Genomic DNA, 9463 nt, shown 5'->3' on the forward strand with positions numbered 1-9463 from the left:
GCAGGGTTTCAGCACTGTGTATTCTACAGGTAGTTCAATGATCACTGTTCCAGTGAATTGGCAATTATCATTCCTTCATTTTCAGTTGCACCTGTTAATACAAGAGAAGCAGCATCACTGTACTGTGTAGCTGCAATCACACCAAACCTGCTTTTCCTCTTGCTTTTTTGTTCCGTCCACCTCTGTCCTCTGGAACAGCTTTCCTCTTGAAGTATTTTAAAACAATTACAACTTGCAGCTCTCAAAAACAAAAACAAAAAAAAAAATCAGTAATCTGTCCTTATCTGCACCCATCCATAGCACTGATGTGCTTACAGGTCTCTTGGCTTCTTGTGCTTGTGATCAATAATAAAACAGGATGTTTTCGCGGCAATATCTAGTAAAAAGAAAAAAATATTCTTGAACAAGAAATTCTATTTTCCAAAACTAAATAATAAACGGTGTGTGTGTGGGGGGGGTAGATCGTGTGACAAGTGCTGCAAAATATTTGAATACATTAGATATCTTTAATGTCTGATTCTAAGGATTTTAAAACCGGTAATAATCGTTTTGCAAGAATTAAAGTTCTCTTATGGAAGGAGAGGAACAAGTGTTAAAAATTTTTGAAAATACACTGCTTGGTAAGAAGTCAACTGACAACATAGTGAACAAGAAGCCACAGCACCCACCTGAATATGATGTAGGACCTCATTTCATGTGATGACTGCAGCAATCCTACGGGACATACTTTCCACTCACGAAAGCAATCAATGGAAATTCTGGACTATTCCTTTAGGCATGTAATGAGTTCCTGGGCTGTTGTAGGGTGGATGTCCCTTGATCTCAGCCGATGCTCCAGTTCATCCCACAAATGTTCAGTATGGTTCAGATAAGGGCTCTGTGGACGCCATCGAAGTGTGGTAACTTTCATGCCTACAAACCATGCAGTTACAACAGCAGCATTATGACACAGTACATTGTCTTGCTGAAAGAGACAATGGTCAGTTTAATAGAAATGCCACAAAGTAGGAAGCATTGCATTGTCCATTGTTCAGATACCTCTAGGAATTCAATGTTCGTGGCACCACAGCTGTTAGAGGCCAAAACAGGACTATACGATCAACACTGGCACCTCTGAAGTGCATATTTGGGGTTACACTGTTAAGACATTCGCCACACCCACTCCCGTCCATTTGCTCAGTAGAGGGTATAGCGTGAATCTTTGCTCCATAACAGATCTTCCCAATCTTCTACATCCCACTGTACATTCGCTTTGCACGAATGAATACGATGCTGCATATTCGTTCGGGTAATGTGGGGAGCTTGCATATTGCGGCCATACCATGGAAATCCATGTTGTGAGCCTTGGTTCTGAATGTTTATGAGCAGACTCGCGTTCCAGTCGATGCCGGGAACTACGCATTCAATGTATTGGCCGGGTCGTCCAATGGCAAGTGTAGGTAGCACCTACAGTTGAGTCCCTGCATTTCCATCTTAGTTATCCCTGATTGTTGAGTTAGGATGGCCTAATTTGTCAACAATCTAGGCCTTAACAACGCCACTTTCTAACTCCGTCAGTTCCCTTTTCATGGCCATTTCACTTAGACACAGTTGCATTGACTTGGAAGCATCATATTCCGCCAATTTAATCGGCTACAAACCCGTGATTCGTTACATGGCACGATGCAACTTGCCCATGGGGGTGTCCGTTGACTTCTTTCCAAGCAGTTTATATTATTGTTTATAACCCATTAGCACTGGCGTTGAAACGCTATGGCATTGGACATTTACAAGGACATTGGTATCAGTAGGTGCAGTGACAGGATATTTTACTAATTAACAGTGAGGCCCATGAAGTTTTAAGTGGGGATGCTGCCTATACAAAATAATTTTAAAAAATTCTTTTTTTCCTAATCAGTAACCAATTTATTAATAAATAAATCTACACATTTATTTATTAATAAATTGGTTACTAATTTGGAAAAAAAGAATTTTTTAAAATTATTTTGTATAGGCAGCACCCCCACTTAAATCTTCATGGGCCGCCACTGCTAATTAATGAAATTTGTACACACGCACGCACACGCACACACACACACAAATAGTAATAATAAAGCTTGTGATAATGAATTACTCCATGCTCTGCTGTGAGAACCACAGTTGAAGCACCAATCATTACGTAACAAGCAAACATTTTTTTTACATTCCTATTTCATAATATAAAAAATAGATTTCTGTTCTGAGTAATAAGCTTTAGAAATAAATTATCTGTGCATTTACAAAGTAGCTGTTTAAAGCCTTATTATCGCTTATTAAATATCTGAATAGCCCATATTTAAAAGAAGGCTAATGATAATTTTATGGAAATAAGAATAAATATGAAATCAATAATTGATGAATTTTCAAAGAACAGTGTACTTCGTTAGGTTAGCAGAGTTCTCAGCTAAGCCTTTTATTCCCGTATAGGAAGTAGGCGAGGCCGTTTTAGCCATATCTAACTTTTGGAGACTAATCCTAACACTAAGTTTACTGTCTGAAAATAGTGAGGGTTTTACAGTCGAGTTTCTTTTATGAAAGGAAAAAACCGCTTGCCCGTGCAAGAGATCAACTAACACGGGAACTATCGAAAAAAAGCTTAGTAAAAGTTCCTCTAGTAGGCGACTTAAATTGAATTTATGACGCTCTCTCTTCAGGCAATGTAGCGCCCTGGAAGGGACATGCCACTTTTGCTGAGCTAAACAAGCGCTAGTAGCAGAGTTTGAAACGGAAAATAACATGACCGAAGAAATGAAAAATTAACTCTGAGAATTTGAAACATATCTAAAAACAGTTAACGAGAAATTCATTTCGACTGCAAAATCGCTTCAATTAAAAAAGATATTTTCAGCCATCAGAAGTGAAATGAATTTACATGAAGCGATATGATATGCGCAATGACACAGAACCTAAAATTTTTGCTAGATAGATCACTAATAATAATAAAACAATATTAACTCAAAATGAAAGAAAATTTTCTACTTCATAATTCTTCTCTTCCGCTCATGGCAGGGTGAGTTCTTCAAAGACGAATTTTTGTCATTTATTTCTGTCTGCTGTCTTTTTATGAAGTTCTATTATGGAGTTTAAGTGGGTGCTTTCTTTAATGTTGTCAATCCATTTCTTTTTTGGTCTTCCTCTGCTCGACTGTAATTCAATTCTACCATTTAATAGTATGTTTGGTAGTCTTTCTGGGTTCATTCTAGAAACATGGTTCTTTTTTAGTGCTGTAATTATTGTCTTTATAAAGTTAAGTTCTTCTCTGATTTTTTCATGTTTTTCTTTCTGTCCAGTTTGTTCTATTGATTTTTCTTAGGCATTTCATTTCAAAAGCATTGAGTTTATCTGTTTCTTTTTTCCTTAAGATCCAGCATTCCAAGTCTAGAGAACATTGTTATATATATATATATATATATATATATATATATATATATATATATATCTTTAGTTTGGGTTCTTTGCGCATATCGTTTCATGTAAATTCATTTTATTGTTCCATATTTTTTGTGCTCTGCCCATTCATCCATTATTGATTCTGTGTTTGATGGTTTAGAAATAGTCTAGATCAGCGTTCTTCAACCTTTTTACACCTGTGGACCAGGGAAAATAGGAGAAATATTTCGCGGTAACCGGCTGACTGCTAAGACAAAACATAAACCAATGTAGATAGTATTTTATTTATTAAATCCAATGTTATGAAATTACAATTTTTATCTAGTGCGAGACATCTGCTGCTGCTGTTTAGAGGTTAGAAAATTTGATAAATGGCTAGAGCGTTGTTTCTGGGAGACAAAGAAATTTTTGGCAGACCGCCGTGAAATTTCTGCAGACCACAGGTTGAAGAACAAGGGTCTAGATCAGGGGTCGCCAAACTTCTTTGACCGTCGACCCCTTCAAGAGTTTCTTGACTTTTTTTTCGACCCCCTCTATTTTACTATTACGTAATTATAATAGGACAAGCAAAAAAGACGCTTATGTGAGTTTTTAGATTGTTTATTTTATAGTTACAGTGTTTCTTGTATGTATAATATGGTATATATTATTATATTGGCTTAACGTCAAGGGGATAGATTTTACTTTTTTGACATCCTTCTTAACATTACATATTTGATAGGAGGGATAAATAATATATAAAATATAAAATTTAATTTAGTTAACAATAATACAATCTTCCTATAGGTATATATAGGATGTACAAAACTACAGGCCTGCTCAACACTTCAACAGAGAAGTTTAGTTCGTGAATGAATAACAATTGGATTATAATATGTATGTTGATGATTTTTAGAGCATTGACGCTCACTTGTATGTCGATGCGCAAAAATGAGACTGGGATTGAATACGTGTAAGTATAAGTAAATAAGCAACCACGCACGTGTTGCAATCTCGCTCCCGCTGCGCCGCCAGGTGGGAACCACCGACATCCGTTTATTGGTAAATACTCATTTTGGCCTACATGATGGGCCTTCGTAACTGTTTTCATGACCTTGCTCCATCTTACAGGTCCTATTCATGTCACTGTTACCACAATTCACTCTTAAATGCGTTGTCATTCAGGATGGAGGTAATCCAAGTTAACCGAATTAAATATTACCCGTACAATGATGTCTTATTTTTCTATCGACCACTGGTCTAGATCATCAGTGATCATTGATCCTAGGTAATTGAACTGCTTTACTTTTTCTATATTATTGTTTCCTAGTTTCATTTGGATTACTTCCCTTTTTCTTCCTATTACCATTAGTTTTGTTTTACTAAAATTGATTTTCATATCATATTTGTTACTTGTTTGATGCAGCTCGATCAGGATATTTTCTAATTTTTCTTGGTTGTCTGTAGTGATAACTATGTCATCAGCATACTTTAAATGTGTTATGTTTCTTCTTTATAGTTATGCCTTCACACTTCTGTAGTCCTTTATCTACTACTTCTTTTAGGTACAGGTTGAATAAATATGGTGACAATGGGAAGCCTTGCATAACTCCTTTTTTAATTGCTATTTGATCTGTTTCTATTTTTTGGATTTCACTATTGCTTGCGTTTCTGAATAGTAATTCTTGATACAATTTAATATGTATTTGTCGAACTACAAATACATCCATCCATTTGTCGAATGGATGGATGTATTTCGACAAATAATATGTATTTGTCGAAATACATATTAAATATGTATTTAATTTAATATGTATTTGTCGAAAATTTTAGAATTTTAGAATTTTCATGAGTTTGCTTCTAACTTATACATATTTTTGGTGCTAAAATGTTAAAAAATATGACTTATTTATAAACTGACCATAGATATTTAATTCGTACGTATGTTCGTACAATATTGCCTACCGGTTTCGCTAGTAACTGACTAGCTTTCTCAAGGCTTGCACAGTACAAAAAAAGGTAAATGCAAAAGAGGTTTAAGAATACATAAAACGTTAGTACCTGTTAGGTAGCTAACATAACACTTTCGCGTGACATGTCTGTATGAATCGTGACTTTCTGCTAAGTATGAATACGCGTTACATGCAAACGTGTAATATGATTATTCGCGTACTGCAGTTCTGTTGGACTGAGAGAATTAATTAGATTTTTCCAAGTATCGTTCAGTATGGCCCCCTCCGACGATGAATTTGCAGCTGTTTATTGAGTCAAAAGCTTGTTTGAAGTCGATAAAACAGCAGTGGAGTTTTTTTTTTTTTTGTCTCCCATAAGATCTGCTAATCTGTTTATGTGAAAATTGCATCTATTGTACTTCTGCTATTTCTAAATCCCATTTGCTCTTCTCCCATCTGTTCTTCATAGGAATGTTTAAAGAATCCTAATGAATATTTTATAGCAATGGCTTAGAAGGGTGATAGGTCTATAGTTAGTGCAGGATCTGACGTCTCCTTTTTTGTGGATGGGTAGGATCTGGCATATTCTCCATTCTGTTTATTTTCTTTCTTTATAAAGTAAATTTTTATAAGGTAAATTTTCTTTCTTTAGTATTTTGTTGACCAGTTCCCGTAGATAATTTATTATGCTTTGTCCTCCTTTTCTAGAAGTTCTTGAATATATTTTAATAAGGAAATACCATGAGCAGACATATGAGTTCAAAATTATAATAACGGAAAAACTCACGTAAAATATTATTTAATAGTAAAATTTTCGCAGGCATCTTCAGTACATTTATAAAGCTAATTGAACAATTGACAATTCCAAAGGGCACCACCTAAGTAGCTAATATAAGAAAACTAAAGGGGTCAATAAAATTCCTCATACCATTAACATGAATTCTTCACAGCACATAAGCCTCAACACACGTAAAATTCCTCACTACAAAAAAAATATTAATATAAATAATAATAATTTTATTATTATTTATATTGACATGTCTGTATGAATCGTGACTTTCTGCTAAGTATAAATACGCGTTACATGCAAACGTGTAATATGATTATTCGCGTACTGCAGTTCTGTTGGAGTGAGAGAATTAATTAGATTTTTCCAAGTATCGTTCAGTATAGCCCCTCCGACGATGAGTTTGCAGCTGTTTATTGAGTCAAAAGCTTGTTTGAAGTCGATAAAACAGCAGTGGAGTTTTTTTTTTTTTTTTTTTTTTTTTTTTTGTCTCTCCTTTAAGGGAAAGACGACTACCCAGACCGGGTTCGACCTTTATTGAGGTCTCATCAGTGGGAGGCCGACTCAGAGTGGTGATACTAAGCCAGAAGCAATGGAGAGGTCATGTTTACCTATATGAGTTAACAACCGGTGTACCACCTTATTATTAAATTACTCTTGTAATTAAATTACAAGTGCAAAATAAACTTCCAACATCTTTATCTTAATCCAGAGTAATTTAATAATAGGGTGGTACACCGGTTGTTAACTCATATTGGTAAATATGACCTCTCCATTTATTCTGCTTTAGTATTACCACTCTGGGTCTGTCTCCCACTGACGAGACCACAATAAAGGTCGAAACCGGTCTGGATAGTGGCCCTTCCCTTAACTCATAGCAGTATACATGTCCGCAAGGAGATGTGCTTTGCATTATGGGAGATGCTGAGACAAGTAATGATGAGAGCTTGATCCACCTTTGCTACGAGTTGCCAAGGAATATGCCACCTTAGCTCAGTCCTGAAGATATTTCCAGGTGCAAACTTTGCTTACACTTGGATAAAGGATTAAACTAAATTTATTATACTCTAACCAAGTGCAAAATAAACTTTCAAAAATACTATTGTCAAGAATTGAAAAGAAAATAGAAAGCAGGCTATCAGATGAACAAGCGGGTTTTCGAAAGTCCAGAAGTACAATAGACCATATTTTTAGAATAAACATACTAGGCGAAAAATACATAGAACATAACAAAATAATCTGTCACAACTTTTTTGACCTTCAAAAAGCTTTTGACTCAATATGGCATGAGGCATTATGGAAAATTTTAGAACATTATGGTATTGACAACAAAATCATTAGGATTATTAAATCTCTTTATTCCTCATCTGATATGAGAATTGAAATTAAAAATTACAGCAGTGAACCGTTCCGGGCAGAACAGGGGGTAAGACAGGGATGTATCTTGTCCCCTCTACTTTTTAATTGTTTTCTGGAATATGTCATAGATGAAGCTCTTCATGAATATGACACTGGAATAGTAGTTGGTGGACTAAGAATAAATAACTTACATTTTGCAGACGATATCGATCTTCTAGCAGAAAGTGAAGAACAATTACAAGAGATAACCAGCCGCGTTTTCGGAACATTAAAAAAATATTGATTATACATAAATCTACAAAAAAAAAAAAAAACAATGATAACTTCAAAATCAGGCACTGAATTCTTGAAGATACAAATTGGCAAGAAACAAATTGAGAATGTAAACAAGTTCACTTATCTAGGAAGCATGTTGAGTCAAGATGGTCGTTCAAAAACCGACAATAAATACCGAATTGCTAAGGCAACTGTGGCCCTACAGAATTAAAAATCATTGTGGGGAGATAACAGAATAGCAATCACAGCCAGACTAAGACTAATTGACACCTTGGTGAATTCAATCCTCTTGTATAGTTGTGAGGACTGGACTTTATTGAGGGAAGATGAGAGGAGGCACCTGTCTTTTGAAATGAAAACTTACAGAAGACTTTTGAGAATTCCCTATATCCTCACGAAACCAATGAAAATGTCCAAAAACTGATTGATTCAGTAAACGTTAGAAGAAGGGAAAATATTCTGACATTCATCAGAAGAAGACAGATGAAATGGTTCAGACATGTGGAGAGGGCTAATGGCATTCTGAAGCAAACACTAAAAGAAATCGTTCCGGGACGAAAGGTTAGCGGCCGACCTCGATTAAAATGGACTGATAACATCAAAAAATGGACAAATTGCTCCCTTTCTCAACTGACATCAAGAACAAGAGACCGAGATGATTGGAGGAGGCTAACAAAGAATATCACCTACCAGCCATGAATGATCCAACGGTCCATTTAGGACTATGGGAGAGAAGAGAAGAGAGGTCTCTTTTAAATTATCAGCTGCACGAAGCTAAAAAATCTCTAGCCCTCTTAAATAGAGTAATTCTGGACATCAAGAACGCTCTAGAATCTGTTTTAATGGCTGAAACCTTTAACACTATTTTGCTCATTTCTTCGAATTCTTACCTAAAGGTATTCAATGATTCTCGTGATAAGTTAAAGCGCACGTTTGAATCACTTGTGAGCCTTCCTAGATCCAGCACTAATATTAGTGATACAGATAAAGTAATTAACAATGTTTCCGGGCGTCCACTAACAGAGGTCTCTTCAGTGAACGTTTTGTTTTATCAAAAGGACATGATTTCGCAGTTGCACCGAATAAGTTACCCTGATGGATTTTTTTCAAAACATAGACAGATATTCGATCCTTATTGCAAAAAACAGCCAACAGGTTACGTTTTGAATGTGTAAAACTTCTTTTTAACGCCAAGCCTCCTCATCCTAATCTATCTTACTCTGAATTTAAAGCACTGAAAACTCCGAATAATAATAATAATTTATTATGCAAGCCTACCAAGGATAGACTGTAGTTATTCAAGATAGGAAGGAATATGAGAGACTATTCAACTTATAGGCATCTTACACCGGATCCTACCAGGAGTCAATTGAGGAGACTTAATTCTCTTATAGATAATGTATCTACATGGGATGAAGATCAAAAGAAAAAACTTAAAACCTTCTTCGATCGTCCACCTAGATTGTATGGTCTTCAGAAAATTCATAAACCAGGTATTCTGTTGAGGCCAGTTGTAGATTATATAGGTTGTCCCACTTATAAAATTTCTAACTTTTTATCAATACTCACTTCTTCAACTAGAAGAACTGATACTTTTATAAAAAAAATAAATACTTTGGATTTCAAAAATAAAATTTCAATCTTCATTTGGGCGTTTCGGATGTTATAATCAGTTTAGATGTTGTTTCTTTATTTACAAATG

The sequence above is a fragment of the Typopeltis vanoorti genome, chromosome 24, assembly GCF_054136105.1.
Source record: "Typopeltis vanoorti isolate ZY-2024b chromosome 24, IOZ_Tvanoo_1.0, whole genome shotgun sequence".
NCBI lineage: Eukaryota > Metazoa > Arthropoda > Arachnida > Uropygi > Thelyphonidae > Typopeltis > Typopeltis vanoorti.